Here is a 10,322-nt window from a genome sequence, read left to right as displayed (position 1 = left end):
AAATAGTGCCATTTACTTTTAAGATGAGGACAGTATTTTGATGGGAGGACATAGGTGATTTTGTGAACAACAAAATAATCTTGAAGCCACATACATATGGTAAATGTTTACACTTAGGACTATGTGGGAATGGCAGCAGTCATTTCTAATAAATAACCTGTGAAAATCAATAGGTCAGTTCCAAAAACACCTCCTGCTTGTTCATGGCATAAAGCCAAAGCTCCACTATATGAATATTACATATGCTTTTGACAAAACATCTAGTCTTACACCAGACACAATATTCTAGTTTCCTGAAGAGGTAACTTTATTAAAGCATGTGCTAAGTAAACTATAAGATTCATATTAGAAACTTTAGTCCTATAGCTGTTTCTATTTATTTGGAGTTGAAAAAAATGGCATTATTGTACATGTACCTGCTTCATAGTTAAAAAAAAAAAAAGGAAGGGGGCAAAATAAATAAATCACACTCTCAAAGCATCAAGGAAATTTATAGTGGAATTATGAATCATATCATTGCAGGGTCATTTTCCTTTATATCATGATATCATATGAGACCAATGTCAAATGGAATAGGTAAAAAATGGACAAAAAGTTTTTTTTTGGGGGGGAGCTGCAGACTGAGTTATTTTATTTCACTATTTCCAGTTTGAAGCTACTATCATGGGCGTTTGGAGTTATACAAATGACACTTACAAAAAATAAAAGACCAAGACACCCAGAGTGAGATGCATGTCGGGGACGGGGGAGGCTGGCAGCAGGGGGACCCTGGCGGCTCACCCCAGGGCTCCCCGAGGGGGCGACGCCTGGCTTCATCCACCCAGGAGGCCCAGGAAGCACCAATCACAGCGGGGGCTCTGGCCCAGGCATCCGCAGCCCAGGCCCAGGGCTGGGGCTGGACGGGAAGGACGGAAAGAGGGGGCTGAGATGCACCCCCTGGGGAGGGTGCTGAGACGCCCCACCCAGATCACTCACTACTACAGCCAGGCTTGCCTGGGACGCCTCCAGTAATAATATTTCATTAAAAAAAAAAATACTGATTTGGTCATTTTCTGCTTCCAGTCAGGCTAGGGTGAAAGGAAAGAGACAGGAGGAAGACGGCCCCCACACCCCTACCCCCCCCCCACCACCACCCTGGCAGAACATGCAGCGGGCAGACCCTGTGGCCGTCACACCCTGCCGCTCCAGGGAAGGGAGCCAGGCTGAGCCTCTGCCACGTGGGAGAGGGGCTGTTTCCAGCCACCACCCAAAAAAACACCGAGGCTCAGTCCTCGCCCACCTGACGGCTACCCTTCCCAAGCAGGGGTTTCGGGACAGTGCACCAGGGAGGGCCACTGACAGGCTTGGGACACGTGCCCAGCTCCTGGGGGGCTGGGAGGTGGTGGCTGGGAGGGGCAAGAGATTCCAGTTACTCTACACGCCCAGGGCTCCCAGCCCTCAACCGTCCCTTAGCCGCTTCCAGAGAAATAAGGCTCAGAGCCGTCTGAGGTCAGAAGAAAGAGGTGCCAGACTCGCCCCGTGGCAGACAAGAGGGCAGGGGCATCTGAAATCCCTCCCAGGGCCAGGCCGCAGCCGCTGACCCGAGGGGAGTAGGGAACCAGGGCGGAGGGGAGACTGGGGAGTCCATAGGGGCGACAGGTGGGGGCACCGTTTTCTCTGGGGTTTCCAGTTTGAAAGGCAAGGGGGCTTGCCTCCCGCCCCGGGGAGCCCACCTGGAGGAGAAGGGGTTAGCAGGGAGGGTTGGAAGGAGCCGCCACGTGGGCAGGAACCGGGAAGGACGGGCGGGCCCTAGTACTCCCAGAGCGAGGCGGGGTGCACGGTCTCCGCCGAGGCCTTTAGGACCCCTGCGTGGTCGCCCTTCAGGTAGCGCCCGTCCATCTTGATGGCCTCCTTGTTGTAGTCGCAGAACTCGAAGAAGTCCACAGGAGTGTCGCCGCTGCTGGTGACCGCGGAGTCACTGCCCACCGTCCAGTATTTGCCTGTGGAGTCTTTGATGTTGTAGGTACCATTGTTGAACTCCAGCTGGAAGACGTCATAGCTGCAGCGGTTGGCGTCCAGGGTGCCCCTGACCTTGCGGCAGCCGATGAAGCCGTGCTCCCCGCGCAACACGATGATGGCGCGGTTGATGAACTTCATGAGGAAGAGCTCTGAGTCCCCTGCTGTCTCCACCGAGGCGGCCAGCTGCCCATTCTTCTTAGATGTCACAAACTTGCCATTGGACGCCCGCAGTGTGATGCGCCGGTCACGCCGCTCAATGTGGAAGTAGCAGCTGGCATTCTTGGTGGAGGCGGTGGACTGCACGCCCCCAGTGGCCGTCAGCGTCCAGTACTTGCCCCTGTGGGTACAGAAGGCACACTTGTTGTTGTCGCGGTCGATCTCCAGCTGGAAGGTCTCCTGGTCGGTCTCCTCGTCCTGATTGGCAGACAGGTCCATACCCTGGCGCGTGGACACATTCCTCCCGTTGGCCGCCTGCAGCACGACCTGGGCGCAGCTCTGCTCCAGGGCAAAGAGCTCGTCCTTGCCCACCTTGGTGGCCTTGCCCGCCTTGAGCGTGCCGCTGGGCCCCGACGGCGCCAGGTAACGGCCCTCGCAGTCGCGGAAGGCCACCTTGCCGGAGCGGAACTGCAGCGTGTAGCCAGTGGCCGGCTCGGGGCGCGCCACCAGGCGCCTGTCATGGCGCAGGAAGCGGTGGTCCGCGGTCTGCACGCTGCAGCGCTGGTCCTGGAAGGCGAGGGTGACGAGCGAGTCGACGCCCCAGGGCACGTCGCGGTCCACTGCGATCTCGTCGGCCGGCGGCGCGCTCAGGTGCGCCTAGCGCTTAGGGGTGACGCTGTAGATGTTGACCTGAGGGTGCATGGCGATGTGCACGCTCCACTTCTCGGCGGGGGACACCGTCTGCGCGAAGCACGACAGGCGGTCCTCCGTGCCGCCGAAGTAGCGCCGGTGCCCCTCGGACTGCAGCGACCAGCGGCCGTCGTCGTGCGCCACGGTGAGGAAGCGGCAGTCGGGACCGGGCACCTCGCGCTCGCAGGTCACATTGCCGTCCTTGTCCGCCGCCAGGTAGCGGCCCAGGTGGCTGCGCAGGCACACGGCCGCGCTGCCCGCCTAGTCAGGGGGCTGCTCCAGCGTCCAGATCTGCTTCTTCTTCAGGCTGCTGGCCGACGCGTTAACCTTGAACCCGAACGCCTCCGCCCTCAGGTACTTGTTGCCGCAGTTGATGAGGCCGAACCGGATCTGCACCGCCTCGGCTGTGCCGTTGGCGGTCATGGTGGCGGTGGACGGGAGGCCGCGGCGCGGCCCCGGGAGGTGGGTGGCGGGTCCTCGCGGCGGCGCCCCTGCTCCTTTGTTCGGCGGCCGGGGCGCGCACGCACCTCCCGCAGCGCTCCACCAAAACGTTTTAAAATCATTTCAGTTAACAGATTTAAACAGAGTTTAGCTATGAAGCAATGAGTAATGGAATACAAACTAGTGAAAAAGATGAACAACTAGGGATTAAATGTTGAGGAAAATTGTTTTCTAATGAATTAATTTTGAATCGATAAGAGACAAAGAATAGGGACTTTTAAATATACAACTTTGGTGACAAAGTATTTGTCTATAAAAGTTTCTTATGTCTAGTGCCTTCCTTACCTCCCCAATATTATTTTATAACTCTCTGATAATTTCTAAAAGATACATATGAGATATTCATACCTTAAAAAGTCACCAATATTTTGAACTAGTATCAAAAATAAAGAAGTATTTGACATAGGTTTATTTACTGGTTTTTACATAAATAAAATACAAATATAAATCACAACAGCAAAGATAATAATTAAAAACTGCATACTCACCTTAGGGTTTTTAAATCAGCTAATTGTTTTTCTTCTACACAAATAGCTAAAAATGTACAGTGAATAAAAATGTACTTAATTTCTCCTTCTTTTTCTATATTTTGATTGGCTAGTGAACTGTCAAAAAGTGATGATGCTGAATTTTTGCTATTTTCTCTCTAAAGTGATGTTCTGAAAGAAATATATATATAATTTGCAGTTGTGAAGAAGCCCTTTTTTTAGTGCTAATTTATTTCCTTTGCGTACTTTGCAGTGGACATACATGTTAAAAATTTAACAGAAAGAAGAGGATAAAATAATCATGACATGAAGCCCTTTTAGAAATTAGCAATGTTCTCTATTAATAATGGTGTGATGATATGCCACTCCATGAGCTCTTGAACCAAGTTATTCATTATTTCTCTGCCACATGGAAGCAGGATATTTGGTCTTTGTCCTAGCTCAATGCAATGCCTATGGTTTTGTTACAGAAACCTTAATTTTGCCTGCTTTTAAGTAAAGCAGTTTTTATGCAAACTTCTCAGAGGGCAGCCAGATAACTTTCAAGCACATTTGAAACACCAGAGGTGACTCTGCCAAGTGCCCCAGAGAAAAATTCAAACTATGATAAAGACACTTCTTCAACCCATCTTTCTAAAGTTGCTGACTCTACAGGTTTATTATAAGCATTAGACGAAACCAGTTAGAGGCATGTGTCAAAGCTTGAATGTGCAGCTCCAGGTTAGAATGTCAGCTTTTCCTTTGGGTTACTGAAGAAGGAGAAAAGCCATTATCCATGCATGAAACAATAATATGGCCAATCAAATGGAAGGCATACATTTGGTAATCCAATCCCAATATTTGCCATTTGCTTTAGTGGGGCTTAAATAGGTCACTTAAGTGGTTTATGCTCCACCTTCTAGAAGTGAGCAGAAAAATATTTTAAATTAATGGTTATTTTACCATCAGCATTTTTTTAAAATTGAAAATGGAACACCGGTTTTATAACTAGTTTCTTCATTTTATTATTTAATGAGGTGGCTAGCCTTGATTTGAAAGGTTTTTTTTAACATGACTAGCTTTCTGACACTCTAATGCCCATTTTCTAAGACTTCTGTGCTGTAAGCTATCTTAAAGGGTAAGTGGTATGTCTTTAAATTCTGATTTTAGAGGAATTCCTAAGTTCTCATTACTTTCACATATTATTTTATCTACTGTGGAATGATAACTTTGTTAACATGAAGCTTTTCAAGCTGTCACTGTATTCCATCGGGTATTTCCGTTGGTTCATCAAAGTGAAATGAAATGAAAATGCAGGAAAAACAAATGAATAGAACACAATTAAGAGTAATTCATTTTGGCCAGGTACGGTGGCTCATGCCTGTACTACCAGCAGTTTGGGAGCTCCGGAGTTGCAGACCAGCCTGGCCAACCTGGTGAAACCCCGTCTCTACTAAAAATACAAAATGTAGCCAGGCGTCATGGTGCACGCCTTCTGGTACTGGAAGGCTGAGGCAGGAGAATCACTTGAACCTGGGAGGTGGAGGTTGCAGTGAGCCGAGATCATGCCACTGCACTCCAGCCTGGGCAACAGAGCGAGATTCCCTCTCAGAAAAAAAAGACTAATTCATTGAAACACCAGTTTGTAAAGCATCAGGGATGCTTTTCTCTTGTTAACTATAACATTGTTGTTGAAAACTCTGCTAAAATTTCACATTCTTTTTTTAAAAAGGTAAATGAATTTTAATAACGTATTATGCATAAAAATTATTTAAAGTTGACATTAATATAAAACTTATTGAGCTACTTTAAAGTTTTTTTCGCTTCCTTTTTAAACTTTTAGGTTTGGGGGTACAAGTGCAGGTTTGTTACATAGGTAAACTTTTGTCATGGGGGTTTGTGGTACAGATTATTTCATCATCCACGTATTGAGCCTAGCACCCATTAGTTATTTTCCCTGATGATCTCCCTTCTCTCTGCCTCCTCTCTCTGAAAGTCCCCAGTGTGTGTTGTTCCCCTCTGTGTGTCCATGTGAGTTCTCATCATTTAGCTCCCACTTACAAGTGAGAACATGCGGTGTTTTTCTCTTCCTATGTTAGTTTGCTAAGGATAATAGCCTCCAGCTCCATCCATGTCCCTGCAAAAGATATGGTCTCTGTTCTTTTTTATGGCTGCATAGTATTCCATGGCATATATGTACCACATTTTCTTGATCCAGTGTGTTACTGATTGCCATTTTGGTTGGTTCCATGTCTTTGCTATTGTGAATAGTGCTGCAGTGTACATATGCATGCATGTGTCTTTATAATAGAATGATTTATATTCCTTTAAGTATATACCCAGTAATGGGATTGCAGGGTCAAATGCTATTTCTGTCTTTAGGCTTTTGAGGAATTGCCACACTGTCTTCCACAATGGATGAACTAACTTACACTCCCACTAACAGTGTATAAGCATTCCTTTTTCTTCACAACTTCACCAGCATCTGTTATTTTTTGACTTTTTAGTAATAGCCATTCTGGTTGGTGTAAGATGGTATCTCATTGTAGTCTTGATTTGTATTTCTCTAATTATCATGAACAGACAGTTTTGAAATTTTTACAATCTTATGAAGACAAATGAATACAGAATTTTCTGAGCTGGGGTACAAATGGCTTTTCTGGGGCAAGATTATAGAGATTAACAAAATGAGATTGGGAGAAATTGAGCTACATTATTGTCAAATTTAGCTTGCTGGGAGTAAAAAACAAAAAAACCAACAAAACTGAAGTCTTGCACTTATTAATAACTATTTCTGGCTTCCTTCCCTCTGCTAAACATGGATTGTCGGATTTCTCTCTGTGAGTTGTCCTCATCCACTACTAGAGTCAGTCAATGGCCCTACACTGTATTCCCTGGCAATGATTTTGCAATGAGTTTCGTTCAGGTTCTTAACACTTTAAGATAACGTCAACATTTTTCCTTAACTTCTCTCTGCTTCCAATGTCTTCCATTTCTAATCCGCCCTGCACACAGAACATTTTATTTATCCTTCTTAAATACAGAAACTACTCTCAATTGTCTACAGGATAAAGCACCAACCTTTTAAACTTTACCAAACTAACTTGGAAAAATAATTTCCTGGGAGAAGCGGCGTCGGCGGCTGGAGCAGAGGCAGCAGCCGGACGAGCAGCAGAGGCTGTCGGGAGCGATGAAGATGGCGGCGGGGGGCGGCAGAGGCGGCGGTGGCGGCTACTAAGGCGGCGGCAGTGAGGGCGGCGGTGCCCCTAAGCGGCTCAAGACTGGCAACGCCGGCGACCAGCACGGAGGCGGCGGCGGTGGCGGTGGAGGAGGCGGGGCGGCGGGGCGGCGGGGCGGCGGGGCGGCGGGGCGGCGGGGCGGCGGGGCGGCGGGGCGGCGGGGCGGCGGGGCGGCGGGGCGGCGGGGCGGCGGGGGCGGCGGCGGGGAGAACTACCATGACCTGCACAAAACCCCTGCCTCCCCAGTTGTCCACATCAGGGGCCCGATTGACGATGTGGTGGAAGCTGACCTTGTGGAGGCCTTGCAGGAGTTTGCACCCATCAGCTATGGGGTGGTAATGCCTAAAAAGAGACAAGCATTGGTGGAGTTTGAAGATGTGTTGGGGGCTTGCAACGCCGTGAGCTACGCAGCCGACAACCAAATATACATTGCCGGTCACCCAGCTTTTGTCAACTACTCTACCAGCCAGAAGATCTCCCTCCCCGGGGACTCCGATGACTCCCTGAGCGTGAACAGTGTGCTTCTCTTTACCATCCTGAACCCCATTTATTCGATCACCGCGGATGTTCTTTACACTATCTGTAATCCTTGTGGCCCTGTCCAGAGAATTATCATTTTCAAGAAGAATGGAGTTAAGGCGATGGTGGAATCTGACTCTGTTCAAAGTGCCCAGCGGGCCAAGGCCTCTCTCAATGGGGCTGGTATCTATTCTGGCTGTTGCACTCTGAAGATGGAATACGCAAAGCCTACACGCTTGAATGTGTTCAAGAATGATCAGGATACTTGGGACTACACAAACCCCAATCTCAGTGGACAAGGTGACCCTGGCAGCAACCCCAACAAACGCCAGAGGCAGCCCCCTCTCCTGGGAGATCACCCCACAGAATATGGAGGGCCCCACGGTGGGTACCACAGCCATTACCATGATGAGGGCTACGGGCCCCCCCGACCTCACTACGAAGGGAGAAGGATGGGTCCACCAGTCGGGGGTCACTGTCGGGGCCCAAGTCGCTACGGCCCCCAGTATGGGACCCCCCCACCCCCTCCCCCACCACCCGAGTATGGCCCTCACGCCGACAGCCCTGTGCTCATGGTCTATGGCTTGCATCAATCTAAGATGAACTGTGACCTAGTCTTCAATGTCTTCTGCTTGTATGGCAATGTGGAGAAGGTGAAATTCATGAAAAGCAAGCCGGGGGCGCCATGGTGGAGATGGCTGATGGCTACACTGTGGACCGGGTCATTACCCACCTCAACAACAACTTCATGTTTGGGCAGAAGCTGAATGTCTGTGTCTCCAAGCAGCCAGCCATCATGCCCGGTCAGTCACACGGGTTGGAAGATGGGTCTTGCAGTTGCAAAGACTTCAGTGAATCCCGGAACAATCGGTTCTCCACCACAGAGCAGGCAGCCAAGAACCGCATCCAGCACCCCAGCAACATGCTGCACTTCTTCAACGCCCCGCTGGAGGCGACCGAGGAGAACTTCTTTGAGATCTATGATGAGCTGGGAGTGAAGCGGCCATCTTCTGTGAAAGTATTCTCAGGCAAAAGTGAGCGCAGCTCCTCTGGACTGCTGGAATGGGAATCCAAGAGCGATGCCCTGGAGACTCCGGGCTTCCTGAACCATTACCAGATGAAAAACCCAATGGTCCATACCCTTGCACTCTGAAGTTGTGTTTCTCCACCGCTCAGCACGCCTTCTAATTAGGTGCCTAGGAAGAGTCCCATCTGAGCAGGAAGGTATTTCTCTTTCCTTTATGCCATTTTTTGGTTTTTGTTTTTGTTATTTGCAAAAGATCTTGTATTCCTTTTTTTTTTTTTTTTTTAATGCTAGGTTCGTAGAGGCTTAACCTTAATGGAAACGCTGGAAGTCTGCAGGGGGAGGGAGAGGGGAACTGATATCTCCCAAGATTAACCTTCACTTTAAAAAAATTATTGTACATGTGATTTGTTTTTTTTCCTGTTCATACATTTGTGCTGCCCATCTACTCCTGGCACATTTCAATAAAATTGTTTGGAAAATAAACACAGCACTTGCTGGGAAAAAAAAAAAAAGAAAAGAAAAACAATTTCCAATATTTGTTGTCTCAAAGATACTAGAATATACTGATTTATAGCTACTTATTTTTTCCAAACAAATTAGTCCACTATGAATAACCTCCACAGTCTCTTTTTGTTGTTGTTGTTATCTATCTGAATTCTGCCCATTTAAGGTAAACTGATGTCTATAATTACTCCTGCTCAAGAACTTCTAGAGCCTTCTAACATCTGGTAACCAATTCCGTCTTTAAAGTACCTACTACCATGATTTCAGTTTTCTTGACTGTATCCTAACAGAAAAAAATAGTACAAAGGGGTCACAAATGCAGAAGAAAAGCTGGAAAGATAGAATGATTAATATTCACAAATTTTAGAGTAATAGATGGATAGTTTTATTGTAATTGGAAGTGTGGAGGATTTCTGTGAATTGGTATACTTTTTTTTATACTTTAAGTTCTAGGGTACATGTGCACAACGTGCAGGTTTGTTACATATGTATACATGTGCCATGTTGGTGTGCTGCACCCATTAACTTGTCATTTACATTAGATATGTCTCCTAATGCTATCCCTCCCCCCTCCCCCCACCCCACAACAGGCCCCTGTGTGTGATGTTCCCCTTCCTGTGTCCATGTGTTCTCATTGTTCAATTCCCACCTATGAGTGAGAACATGCAGTGTTTGGTTTTTTGTCCTTGCAATAGCTTGCTGAGAATGATGGTTTCCAGCTTCATCCATGTCCCTACAAAGGACATGAACTCATCCTTTTTATGGCTGCATAGTATTCCATGGTGTATATGTGCCACATTTTCTTTTTTTTTTTTTTACCTAATTTCACAATTTATTATAAAACTACCATAAAAGCCTGATGGGATTTTGATTTGTATTGTGTATATATCAATTTCAGGAGAAATGATACCTTACAATCCAGCAATATGTTCTATACCTGCGTTTATCTATATCTTTTTTTATATATATATATTTTTTTATTATACTTTAAGTTCCAGGGTACCTGTGCACAACATGCAGGTTTGTTACATATGTATACATGTGCCATGTTGGTGTGCTGCACCCATTAACTCGTCATTTACATTAGGTATATCTCGTAATGCTATCCCTCCCCCCTCCCCCCACCCCACAACAGGTGCCGGTGTGTGATGTTCCCCTTCCTGTGTCCAAGTGTTCTCATTGTTCAATTCCCACCTATGAGTGAGAACATGTGGTGTTTGG

General features: G+C 47.5%; 2 pseudogenes; one reads left to right on the top strand and one right to left on the bottom strand.

Moving 5' to 3' along the window:
- Positions 1 to 1,587: 1,587 nt before the first annotated feature.
- On the bottom strand, positions 1,588 to 3,331 carry LOC134729164 (fascin-like; annotated as a pseudogene).
- A 3,920-nt stretch (positions 3,332 to 7,251) lies between these two features.
- Positions 7,252 to 8,773, top strand: LOC134729172 (heterogeneous nuclear ribonucleoprotein L-like; annotated as a pseudogene).
- Positions 8,774 to 10,322: the final 1,549 nt, after the last annotated feature.

This window comes from Pan paniscus, chromosome 16 (assembly GCF_029289425.2).
Source record: "Pan paniscus chromosome 16, NHGRI_mPanPan1-v2.0_pri, whole genome shotgun sequence".
Lineage (NCBI taxonomy): Eukaryota > Metazoa > Chordata > Mammalia > Primates > Hominidae > Pan > Pan paniscus.
Note: the sequence above shows the minus strand (reverse complement) of the source record. Positions and strands in the feature narration are given on the sequence as shown.